The following is a 13,511-nucleotide window of genomic DNA, read 5'->3' as shown; positions in this document are numbered from 1 at the left end:
AAAATGTACATTAGTACATTTAATAATTAGCCTGTTACTTTATGGGGAAGTGTTAGATAAATGTTTCTCAGATTTTAATGTGCCTACATCATTGTTAAAATCTTACTAAAATCAAGATTCAATGAGACCAGAGAGTCTACTTTTTTAACAAATTTTTAGGTGATGTCAGTGTTGCTAGTGATGCATGGTGGTGGTGGTGGTGGTGGGAGCAAAAACACTTTGAATAGCAAGGTTTTAGGTGATTCCCTTCATGGAGCCTTTAAACTGCCTATGTGAAGAGAAATGCCCAAACTCTGGCTTAGTTACAAAGATTATAAATAAAAGATGATTTGAAAATAGTAGAAATTTGGAAGAATTAACCTCTATTGCTTTTCTATTAAATTTAATTTTCCAACCTTATGGTATAAACAGACAACCTTTATATAGGAAGGACAGTTGTATGTTAACTACCTCTAATTTGTGAATGTGTGTAGAGAAGACCTCAATCTTCTGTGAGTGAGAAACCCAAAGAAATGGGACGGGTGGCTGGAGACGAGTAGTAGGCAGCATGGAGCCAGTATAGGCTGGTTCTCACTCTCGACTGGCAAATCTTTCTTCTTCTGAGTTTCAGTTTCTTCATTTAGTGATGGTAAGGTTAACTACATGGTTTCCATGTTTCTTTCTTCCTTTCTTCACCCCCACTTTTAAAATTCATTTCTAGTGTTTGGACCAAGTTTCATTCCAGCCTTGAAAACTTAAAATTTTAAGGTGGTAATTTGCAAATTTATCTCTGTGTTATATGGCATTCCAGGTGTTCCTCTGAAAGAATAGTCATATAAAAAGTAAAATTTATAAAACCAATCAATCATTGTAGTGGTGATTTTTCTCATGCCAGAGAGTTCTTAAAGGCCATTACTTTGAGTGGATTGGTGTGAGGAAAATCAAAAACAGAGCCACTTATGAATTGATGATGAATTAGAAGTTTGGATCAAGACCTTTGAAATCAGAATTCCAATCAACGACTCCTTTGACATTAGAGTTCTAGTCTCATAAAGGGAGGGAAAACTTCCATTTTATAAACATTGGCTTTTTATCAGCTTTTTGGGAGCTCAACTATTATGGAAAATGGGCTGAGTCTTATCATCCATGAAGCTGGTACAAAAAACAAGTGTTAATTGGGATTAAAAAAAAATCACATCAATAATTTAGTGCTGTGACTTAAAAAAAATACAAAAAAACCACAAACATTTGTGATTTAAACATATAAATTAGCTGTGGAAGTAAAGTTCATTATATCACCTCATCTGGTCTTGCTTTATTTCATTAACTGGTTCTTACAAACCTTTGTGAGCTGAGTTGCAGCTGAAGAGGTTGGAGACCATTTTTCCTTGGGTCCTTGCCGCACTCCTGAGTGTTGGTAGGAGTAAGAACTAAGTCTTGACACAGCTGTAAAAACAGACAGAGCCTTTGGCCGCAGCACCTTCTCCTAGTGCAGGCAGATTTCAGATGTAAATTTCATTCTGCTCTCCTACTAATGAAGTAAGTTTCTTTTGCTGGGTTTGCAGCCAGGTGTGTCCAGTCTTGTGGCTAACCAGGCGCTTTACTTAATTTTTTCCATTTGTGACATTTCAACCAAACTTAAAAAACAAACAAAAATTAGCTCAAGGCAGTGACTCAAAGTGTTAATGGTAACCTTAGACTGGCTAAAGGACTTCCTCTCAGTTCTGCTTTGCCAGACATCTCCACCTTGTGGCTTACAATGAACAGGTTTAAGCTTTCCAAGCCATGGAGACAAAGGTGGAAAGAGGTGGGAATTTATTCTGATCAGTGGCATGCCAGTTGCTTCAGCAAGTGTTCAGATGATGGCTTGCTATTAGTCTTCCAGTTTAAGAATTGTCACCTGTCACTTCTTGGTCTCCTGTTCTCTCCATAGCAGAGCTACTTGATGGGATCGTTCAGACGGAAGAGGTGATGATGTGGCCTAAACCGGACTCTTTGTGAACTTCTAATTTCCTTTTCAAAACCAGTGGTTTGCATTGTAAGGCCCTCTGTGACTACACTTCCTCTCCAAACTCATTTTCCCTAGTTCTTGAACCTTAAGAATGTGAAACCTTCTAGCATATGTGCCTGGCACTTACTTAGTACCTATCAGTGATCATCATATTTCATCCTTGCTTCATACACCCTTCCCTCCAGCCAAGCTGAGTGTCCTGCAATTCCTGTCTTTTCTTATTTGGTGCATATACCTAAATTTCCCTAACACTCCAGTCCCAATGTCTTTACCAAACTGGAAGCCAATCCCAATTTCCCCTTGCTGGAATTACTGTAATAATTTACGTGTACCCTTCCTCAGGCTCTTATTCTATTTTGTATCATGGTCTTTTCTTTTTTTTTTTTTTTTTCCTTTGATAGGACTGGGGTTTGAATTCAGGCTTTGCACTTGTAAAACGGGTGCTCTACCACTTGAGCTATACCTCTAGTTCATTTTGCTCTGGTTATTTTGGAGATGGTGTTCTCTCAAACTATGTGCCCCAGCTGGCCTCAAACTGCAATTCTCCTGATCTCAGCCTCCCAAGTAGCTAAGATTATAGGGGTGAGCCACTGGCATCCAGCTTTGTGATGGTTCTTTTATACTGACTGCCAGGTTAATTTCTGGGGGCAGGATCTCATGTTTCCCTCTTTGTATTTATTCTCCAGAGTGCTTGTAATTGCCCCTTGGCTTGAATAGGTAACCAATAAGTATCTGAGGAATGAAAGAAAACAGTTCTGGAGGCCCAGGATAATAAGTATTGGAAAAAGTGAAGCAGGGAGATATCCTTTTTTTTATTCTGAGGGTATTTATTTGCTGTGTTAGCTTTAAATATTGGAAGAAAACAAATGAGAAATCAATTCCTCTCCTCTCAATTTTTGTTTCTTTTTTCTATTCTTTCCCCTTTTCTAATGGAGTTATTTAATTTAAAAAGCCCAAAAATGATTTAGACCTGGCTCAAGTGGTAGAGTGCGTTAGCAGGCACACAAGGCCCTGAGTTCAAGCCCCAGTACTGTAAAGCTAAACACACACACACACACACACACACACACACACACACACACACACACAACCCAATTTATACATAGGGTATTTTATGTTTCTGAACTAGAAGGCTTTAAATCTTAAAGATTTTAGTTTTTCTGAAAATTTCCTTCTCAGTCATCAAAATTCCCCTCCCATCTTCTCCCTCCTCCCCCATAAATATCTTCAAACAGGGCTGGGGATGTTTATAGCTCAGAGGAAGAGCACTTGGTCAAGTATCCATGAGGGTACTTCAATCCCCAACACTTCAAAAAATTAAAATTTTTTACTATGAGGTAAAAATTTTACTGTCCTTTGCATCTGTAGGTCAGAATTAAAAGTCAGTGTCAAAGGTATTGTTTTGAAAGACAAGGTTCATGGTAAAGGTATAGTTTTTGAGGCCATAGATATGAATGGCATGAGTATAAAGAACAATCCCTTGGGCTCACCAGCCATGAAAATAAGAATATGTGTTTGTTTTCAAATATCAGTAGTTCTTTTGAAAGTTTTAAATGGCATGAGCTATTGGAGTAAATACTTAGTTACTGGGAGAGAGAAAACTAAATTCTTAGAAGACAAAGTAATTCAATTTTGAAGTTGGCTCATGAATTTAAGCTGAGTCCAATTGAAGATGTACCTCTAGTGAGTACTTTCCTCTCTTTACACAAGGTTCCTATCCCCAGAGAGCACAGAGTAGGTGTTTTGACAGTTTTTCAACTGACCCCAGGTACCTAAGGTATGTGCAACTAGGATGCCAACTTGATTCAGTCCCTTGTCCTGAGTGACTCACTGGACGACTTCATTTTGGGAGATGTCCCTGAAAGAGAAGTGATAAACCTTTCTGTTTTTGAAATTAACCATGAAACTGTCCATGCACTTCATTGTTTTTACCTTCAATTACAGATTGTAAGTTTCCTGAAGCTAATTTGTTTGTCTTTGTATTCTTACAGCACTTGAACTGGAGCTTGAAAGCCTGGCTGCCTCACAGCACTTGGGCTGACCTGCCTTTCCATAATACTCTTAAGTATTCCTCATACTGACTGCTCCCAATTTAGCTCATTCTTTCAGAACCCCTTACCTCTCTTGCTAGGCAGGAGCTCTACCATTTGAGCCACTCCACCAGCCTCCCCGCCCCTTACCTCTCTATACCCTCCTGTTTCTTTTGTCCTGTTCCATTTGATATCTTTTGTTCCATATACACAACATCCAACTTAGAGGTGAGTACATGGGGGAGAGTGACACACACAGCCAAAGCCATTTTCCAACTTACCTTACAGAGGTCACTTAATGCTTCTCACAAGTAAATCTGACTTGGAGGCAAGGGACAAATAGCTCCTTGAAACTGTTCTTCTGTCTCACTTCTGGTGTCATCGCCATTATTTTAGGCCCCTAATCTGGAATTCTTAGTTATCCTCAACTCCTGTCTCATCTTCTGCATCCACTTGGCCTGTGAATTCCCTAACCAAAATATCCCCAGGTTTTATCCTCTCATGGTTTCATTTTAGTCTTCCTCTCTCCTTTATTGCAAGTAGCTTCTGAACATCTTCCTTTCAATTCCTCACTCTAGGGAACCCCTCCCACCTTATAACTCCCAGGGGATTCTTTCTAAATCCCACATCTGATCAAGTCCCTCTGATCACATACAGGACAAAATTTAAACTTCTTCACAGTATGTAGAGAAGCCTTTGTAGATACACTATGTAGGAGAATGTGCTTGTTCCTGGAATTCACATGCTGAAGTATTTAGGAGTAGAATGTTTTGATACCTGCAACTTGTCTTCAAATGACTTATCAAAAAAAAAAAATGGGTGTGTGTGTGAGGACATACAGAGATGAAGAAATGTCTCAAAATACAAAATACAATTGTGACTCTAAAGGTTAAACAAGTTTTTGTTATATTACTCTTTTTTCTTTTTTTTCTAACTTGGAGGAAAAAGAAATAGTTACTCTCTGGCTCCATCTTTTCTAGTCTCATCTCCAATAAGTTGTTACACCCTCTAGAAGAAAAATGTTTGTGTATATGTACATGCAAACATGTGTTTAGAAGAAAAATGTTTCTGTATATGTACATGCAAACATGTGTTCCATTCATACCAAACTTTTACTGGCACCATGGTATGCTATGGGTTTTGTGTGTGTGTGTGTGTGTGTGTGTGTGTGTGTGTGTGTGTGTGTGTGTGTGTACAGCGCTGTGAACTCAGGGTTTTGTGTGTGTGTGTGTGTGTGTGTGTGTGTGTGTGTGTGTGTGTGTGTACAGCGCTGTGAACTCAGTGCTCTATCACCTCTAGCCCTTTTTGCTCTGGTTATTTTTTAGATAGGGTCCTGGATCAATCTGGACTGATTTACACTTCCTATTTACACTTCCTGCAGTAGCTGGGATGACAGGCACTTTCTACCACACTTAGCTTTTTCTGTTGAGATGGGGTCTCACAGACTTTTTGCCTGGCTGTCCTCAAACTGTAATAATCCTTCTAATCTCAGCCTCCCAAGTAGCTGAGATTACTAGAATGAGCCTCCATGCCCAGTTTGTGCTATATTGTTTTATGCTTCTAGGCTTTTGTTTATGCTATTCTCTCCAAAGTGGTCTTATCCCTTGTCTCCTCCTCATGGTGCTCTACACACAGCTGGTTAGTACTTCCTTCAGGAAACTCTTCCCAGCACTCACCAGTGCCAGTTTATTTGGCCACTCCCACCCCTGTATTTCTGCAGCACTTTGTACTGTGGTTATGCTGTAATTGTTGGCTTATGTAGGTCACTCAAATTAGATAGAGTAAGGATCCTGGTATCCCTGGTGTTTTAGGCAGCATGCCTAATATAATAACTAAAAAACTGTTGGATGAATATAGTTACTTGCTTCTGTTGTTAGCATCGGGCTAGCACTGTCTTCCAAATACTGACTTAATGAACAATTATCTCTGATCACACCTGGATTTAATTTCTGTGATCCTCTTCCTTGCACAAAAAAAGTTAATTTTTCTCCTAGTCCTGCTTCATGGGTTCTTCATCTGCCTCATTGGTTATACTTTTAATCTTTTTGTGTGTGTGTGTTACTGGGGTTTGAATTCAGGGCCTCAGATTTGCTAAGCAGGCACTCTACCATTTGAGTCGGTCCACCATCCCTTTTTTGTGTTCAGTATTTTTGAGATAGGGTCTTGCTTCCTGCCCTCTCACCCCCACTCCGCCCCGGCTGGCCTCATACTGTGATCTTCCAGCTCTCTGCCCCCACAAGTAGCTAGAATTACAGGCATGACATCAGTGCCCAGCATATACTTTGTTTTTGAGGGGTGGGGGTGAGTCTGGGGTTTGAAGTCAGGGCTTTGCACTTGCAAAGCAGGTGCTTTATCACTTGAACACACCTCCAGTCCATTTCACTGTGGTTATTTTGGAGATAGGAGTCTCAAGAACTATTTTTCTCAGCTGTCCTTGAACCTCCATCCTCCTGATCTCAGCTTCCTATGAGTCACCGGCACCCTGCATATACTTTTAATTTAAGCGAACCTTGGAATGTTAGACTGGAAGACTCAGAGATTGCTTAACTCAGTGATTGTCAGTCTGTGAAGATTGTGCAGGTCTGTACATTTTGCAAAACCTCAGAAAACTGATGATGTACCTTTCTGGTTAAGGACCAGATTTAAGAACCTGTTTCTGTAATGAGGAATTGGAGGCCCAGAGAAGTTCATTAGTTTGCTGTGGATCATATAGCTAGAAAACATCAGAATGAGGACCACAACAGGATCTTCCACAATACTGTCCCCCAAATTCAACCTTGTCTCCTGTCTAATTAGAACTTCCAAGGACCAAGAGGACAGCTTTTCTTGAATCTGGAGGCATTCCATGTTTTAGGTCCAGGCTCAAGCCCCTTTCATTGGGAATTTCTAATCCAATACAGCAGAAGTTTCCTACTCAACAGGACTAATAGAGATTAAGGGGAGGAAAAAAAACAGATGAGAATGCTAACAATGTTGTGAATTCTTCCCCTTCCCCCTCCCCAGCATTTAGGGTCTGAATGTCTCCACATCGTCTGAATTTGCCTTAGTTGATTTTACAATTATTTTTCAGAGACTCCTTGGTTATGTTTTTTTAAGAGTAGAGGAACACTGAGACTGAACACCGGGCACAGAGGGGCTGGGCTGGGAGACTAACAAAGGCAGTATTATACTGTGCACAGCAAAGCCAATAAATGAATTCAGGAGACACCTAGATGTGTTTCTAGAGGAGGGCACAAGGGGGAGGGTCTGGTGGAAAGGCAGAAAGGTGGGATTAATATAAATTAAAATGGGGCCAGCATGTTGGATAAGGGGACAGCCCCCTCCTGTTCCCATATTGCTTTAGATTTCTCATTCTGCTTTAGTTAAAACTAGTCTTTACTATGTACCTTACAGTCACCCTCTCAGCCCTCCCTCTCTTACTCAGGAAAAAAAGTTTCAAGGCTATTTCTATTCCAATATGGCAAGGCAGTGTTTATTACTTGAATGATATATCAGCTGTATGTTTCTAGGGAATCTTAAAACTGGAAAGGAATCTTAAGGTAATCTGGCCCAGAGATTCTCAAAATATGGTCCCCATTCCAGCAGCTTCGGTTTCACTTGGGAATTTGTTAAGAATGCAAGTTCTAGGGTTGCACCTTGGATTTTCTGAATCACAGATTTTGGGGGTAAGACCCAACAATTTTTTTTTTTAAACAAATCTTCCAGTTTGAGAACCACTGTTCATAGTTGATCCTGTCTTTTAAGCTACTAACAACTGGGAGAGATGAGAATAAGAACCAACAGAATGGGAGAACTTGAGTGTACTGATTGCCAACTCTTTACAGCTCTTCTTGCTAAGAGGGGCAAGGTGTGCGCATGCATTAATACCATGTGAAAGTTGAAATGCCAACCTAATACAGAAAGAGTTCCCCGATAGTGACAGCTATATTTACTGAGTGGTTTCTCTTTGCCACCCATTTTATAAGCACCATTTGAATTTTTCAACCTGTTACAGTAATCTTACCTGTGAGATAGTTATCCTCATTTTACAGGTGAGGAAACTAAGGCTCGGAGATTAGTAATGTTAGTTTCCTGCAGCATCTGTAACAGATTGCCACAAACTTAGTGATCTGAAACAACAGAATTATTTGTTTGTTTATTTTTGGTGGTACTAGAGTTTGAACTCAGGGCCTCATGCTTGCTAGCCAGGTGCTCTACCACTCAAGCCACTCTGGTGGCCCTAAAACAACAGAATTTTGACCTGGAGGCAAAAATCAGTTTTGCTGAACCAAAATCAAAGTGTTGGCGGAGTTATGCTCTGTCTAGAGGCCCTAAGGGAACGTCCGTTCCTTGCCCCTTCCAGTTTATGGTAGCTGCTGACATTCCTTGACTTGTGGCTGCATCACTCCAATCTTTGTCTGTGATTTTCTATTCTGTCTGGGTCAAATCTCCCTTTGCCTTTCTCTTGTAAGGATGTATGTAGTTGCATTTAGGGCCCTCCCTGATAGTTTAGGCTGACCTTCCCATCGCAAGAGTCTTAATATAATCACAGCTGCAGAGTCTTTTATTTGACTTTTTCCCATATAAAGTAACATTTACAGGTTCTAGAAATTAGGATGTGGCTATCTTTTGGGACGCCACTATTCATTATTCATTTAGGTCACTTAACCAGGCTTATACAGTGAATATGGCAGCCTGAATGGGAACTTGCCAGACTTCAAACTGGAGAGCCCCTGCTCTTGACCATTACTCTGTGCTGCCTGAGAAGATCATTACTAAAAATTACAGTTCTAGTGTTAGCATCAAGATTAACCAAAGTGTTGTTTCCTTCTCCCTCTAGTTTTCATAATATTCACATACCATGTAGCACTGAACCTGTTCAAGCATCTCAGTTTGCTTTTCTTGGCTCCTCTGGTTAAATTGTTAGTTCCAACAGGGCAGAGATTCTATTTTTCCATTTTTAAAAATGAAGATATAATTCATGTAATATTCACCATTTGAAATGTGCTTTTTAGTAAATTCATGATATTATGCCCTCATCATGACTTCTAATTCCAGAACATTTTCATCACTTCAGAAACCCTATGTCCATTAGCATTCACTCCTCATTATTCCTTCTCCCAGCTCCTGGAAACCATGGACTTTACTTACCATCTCTGTGGATTTACCTATTCTGAGATTTCATATAAATGGAATAATATGTAGCTTTTTATATTTGGCTCCTTTCACTTAGCATAATGTTTTCAGGGTTCATCCTTGTTGTAGCATGTAGTATTCCTGGATAGGCAGAGTATGAATATACCACATTTTATTAAGTTTTGAATATTTGAGGTTTTTCTTCTTTGTGGCTTTTATGAATAATGCTGCTGTACACATTCATATACAGTTTTTATCTACACATGTTTTCTGTTCTCTTGTTGTTGGGTCCTATGGTGTGTGTTAACTTTTTAAGGAACTCAGATGTATCTTTTATCAAATGATTTGAATTCCTAGAATGATACCCATAGTTCATTTGTTTCTAATGAAATAACATTCTCACAGTATGGAATTTTAATCATATTTCTAGTCCTGCCAGCAAATAAACATTTACACTCACCATTTCAGACAGAATAAGAAGGGATGGTGTGGTTCAGTGGAAGGATTCTGGCCAGTTTAACCACTCTCTGGGTGAGCTTGAGTAAAGCCAAATCACCTCACCTCTCTAGGGAGGTGAGTTAGATGATTTCTACCTTCTCTTCCAGACTTCGCTTTCTGCAACTTTGCAAAAGTCTGAAAAGCAAGCCTTGTGTTAAATCCCAGAGCTTGTGTTTTGTTTTTTTAGCAGTTCATCATTCTCTGTCTGATTTCTGTTCCCAGACACAAACAAGGTTTTACCCATCTATTCATCCATTTTATTGTGCCCTGCTAGTTTCCAGTGCTAAGCACTGAAGATACAGATGACTAAGAGTTTGTCCCTGACTCCCTCGTCTAGTAGTAGGAGAAGACAAACATATAAACAGATAATTATAGTGTTAAAAAACTACATGCCAGGCTCCTCTGGCTCATGCTTGTAATCCTGGCTACTTGGGGAGGCTGAGATGAGGAGGATTGCTATTTGAGGCCAGCCTCGGGCCCCATCTCCAAAATAAACTAGAGCAAAATGGACTGGAGGTGTGGCTCTATCAGTAGAGTGCTTTGCATGTGCAAAGCCCAGAGTTCAAACCCCAGTCCCACAAAAAAGAAAGAAGGGAGGGAGGAAGGAAAGAAAAGAAAGAAAGATTACAATGTTTTCAAATTGCTCAGAATGCCCAGAGAAGAATTCAGGGTAGGTGACATTTGGGTTTGATCTTTCTAAAGAGTGTATATTCACTAGATGAGAAGAGTATTCCAGGCAGAGGACCAGTGGGGATAAAGTCACAGAGTGGTATGAGAGGGAAGAAAATGTTTGGCTTTATTTGGTGACTTTTTTCTTTTTCCTGTAATGGTAAAAGCAAATTTTCTTTATCCAGACTAGCTCCATTTTGAGATCCTTCTTCATGCCTGATATTTATAGACTCTTCTGTTCAAGAATCTGCATAATAATATATTGTATCTTAAGTACTGGCCACATGTAAATCTTCTTCTCTGTTTGTCTGTTTGTTTTGGCAGTACTGGGATTTGAAATCAGGCCTTATGCTTCCTAGGCAGGTACTCTTATCGTTTGAGCCACTCCGCCAGCCTTCTTCCTTGTCTTTTAAGTTCACTTCAGAGTTTATTTCTGAGTAAGGGGGTTCAATGAATGGTTGAGGAGGCTTGCTCAAGATTTGGGTTTTCTGTATAGCATCATCTCAGTTTGGGCTTTGCAGATGTTTTCTTGTCCCTCTAAGGGTTGTAGTTACATAAAAATATTAGGAATGTAAAACTTTACAATATGATCAGCATAGCCCAAATTAAATTTCTAACGTTTGACTACAAACATATATGGAAGGCTTTGTGTTTTCAACTGCCCCCTTCCCCACCCTCCAGCTTTCATGAGGGGTCATTGTACAGTTCTTTCCATGGTCACTGTTCTCTTCCCTTTTACTGGAGGGCAAAACTAGGGCAGAGAAATAATTTTTATTCACTTCTGAAAGGTTACAGTAATAAAGAAACTCTTGTTAACATCAGAGAACGTTGCAGCCAAGAGTTTTCACAGTCTGGCATTGTTTATTTTACATGTAATTTGGAACCTTCTGCACTCTTAAAATATTGGCACAAAAATGTTTTAACTCTTGCAGTACTTCACTGCAGGCAGCAGTGGTATGGTGTTGGGAGTGAGGGTGCAGCAGGGTTCTGGAGAGCCATTTGCCATGCTGGGGAGAGAAATGTATGTATGTTTGCACATGTGTATACATTCACTCGTGGGTACATACACTTCTCTGCATTGAGATTTAAGAATTAATAACTTTCTCTGTCCTGGTAAGTTTCCATGCTTCTCTTCATTGAGCAATGAGAATGGTGTGACAATCCTGCTTTCCTTTTTGCCATAACTGCCAGAAAGTACAGAGCTTCTCTTATTTAGATACTTTGATAGAATTATTCATTATTCCCTTTGTCTCTTCCATACTTTTATCACTTACTTGTTCTCTTTGACTTTGGTTTTGGTTAGATTCCTACTGTGCTGGGCCAGATTATGTGCCAGGTGTACTGTCTCGCTTAAGCCGCACACATTACCTTGAGATAATTAGAGCTGATCAGGCCTCCATCCCACAGTTGAGGGGAACCGAGAGGCAGAAAAGTAAAGCACTTGCCCATGGCCACCACAGTAAACCAGATCTGTCTGATTTTTGCTTTAAGCCAATTTGAGCCTTTTTTTGGAAGTAAGAATATAAGTAATAATGAGTGAGTGAACTAATGAATTAACCTTTATGTTGCTAGGAACACAAGTTACTTTTGTTAAATGAGATAATTAGTAGCTAGCTCCGTTGAAGGGTTTTTGTTGTTATTTTGTTAGGTTGAAATTAGGATTTAACAACAATTTCCGAAAGGATTCCATGAGTTAAATAATTTAGGAAGGATGCTAGGCAGAGGATTAGGCTTCCTTTGTTCCAGGTTCAACTTTGCTCTCAGAATTTGGAGGACTTTATCCTTCCCCCATCTGTCTGAGAATTTGTGGGCTTCAAATAGGGCTGTTTAGCATCCTGGCCCTTGCTAAGACCCAGGTATTCTCTGAAGCTGGCCATGTTCTCTGTACCCTGTCTGACCTGAAGACTATGTGGCCTGCTGCCCCATATGCTCTCCTTCCTCTCAGTCTGTCATTTTCTTCCTTGGCCTCCAAAATGGAGAGCTTTGGCAAAACAGGAAGAGCTTGCTGCCACCAGGTAAGTTCTGCAGAGCTGTCACCAAGCCATGCCCTTCTTCAGGGATCCTAGCAGAGTGCCCTTCCCCTGCAGGAGTTTGGCCCTGAGCAAAGGATGCAGGGCTGCATTTATACCAGGGCCATCATGACTGCTCCTGCAGGCTGTAGACCTGTTAAAGCCAGCCAGAGAATCCCATCTCTCAGGTCCTGATACATTTCTAGTGCCCATGAAAGGAACAAGATAGTCTCAGGACTTTTGAGCTCTTCTTTGTCTAGTAAGAGCTGTACTTCCTTTTGGAAGACACACCTACCTTTTGCTTCTTGACCTGCAAGAGCTGTCCCCATGGAGAATCCAGATTAATATATATATGTAATTCTGAGCCAGGGAAACAGGCCCTTCCCCCAAATCTAATGAAGACCCCTTGTGTTCTATCTGCCTATAAGGAGAGGACATTCAAAACTTAAAAAGTCTAGAGACTAACTCCCAGTTTCCCAAGCAGCCATCTCCCATCATATGGACTTTGCAGCCAGACTGCTACAATGTAGCCTTGAGCCCCTGGGCAAATCTCTTTACCTCTCTTTGTCTTTATTCTTTCCTTTATAAGTTGCATATTATTGGGTGGCTTAAACAATATGACAGCCCCGTGCTTGGTATGTATCAGACATTGATTAGTGGGAGCTCTCGGGGTGCTATATGTGGATTTTTTTCAATAGTATTTCACATAAACATAAAGGGAATATGTGTGCATTCATAATACCCCACTGCGTTCTGGCTTTCTGGAGGATAGAGATCTTGTCTGTCTCTTGATCAAGATAACCTTAGTCAGCCCATGGCAGGCACTCAGATGATGTTGGCTCAATCCATTTGAATGGCTTGGGCAGAGCAGGGGGGGTATAGATGCTTTAATTTCTCCATCTGTACCTGGGGAAATAGTAACCCCTTATTTTGTAGCCTTTGAGGACAATTTAAAATGAAACAGGTGAAGGGTTTGGAGCCCTATGAAAGGGAGGGTACTGGGGAAATTAATGATGTTTTTGCTGTTCTTGGGAAAGCCCTTTGTGGTTCCCAGTGAATAAATTACTTGGAGTGAGTTTTCTAACACCTCCTATTTGACTCTGTTGACTGTGGCTTTTTTTTTTTTTTTTTTTTTTTAAGTAACTGTCTGCTGTAATGCTTCTTTGCTCATGACTTGTAAAGACATGTATTTTTTGGTAT

The 13,511-nt window shown here is 40.3% G+C and overlaps 1 protein-coding gene across 5 annotated transcripts in view; it reads left to right on the top strand.

Annotated features, from left to right (window-relative positions):
- Uqcc1 (ubiquinol-cytochrome c reductase complex assembly factor 1) overlaps positions 1-13,511 on the top strand; it is a 91,422-nt gene that overhangs the window by 51,324 nt on the left and 26,587 nt on the right. The window lies entirely within an intron of this gene.

This window comes from Castor canadensis, chromosome 5 (assembly GCF_047511655.1).
Source record: "Castor canadensis chromosome 5, mCasCan1.hap1v2, whole genome shotgun sequence".
NCBI classification, from domain to species: domain Eukaryota; kingdom Metazoa; phylum Chordata; class Mammalia; order Rodentia; family Castoridae; genus Castor; species Castor canadensis.
This window is presented reverse-complemented; position numbering and strand designations above follow the sequence as displayed.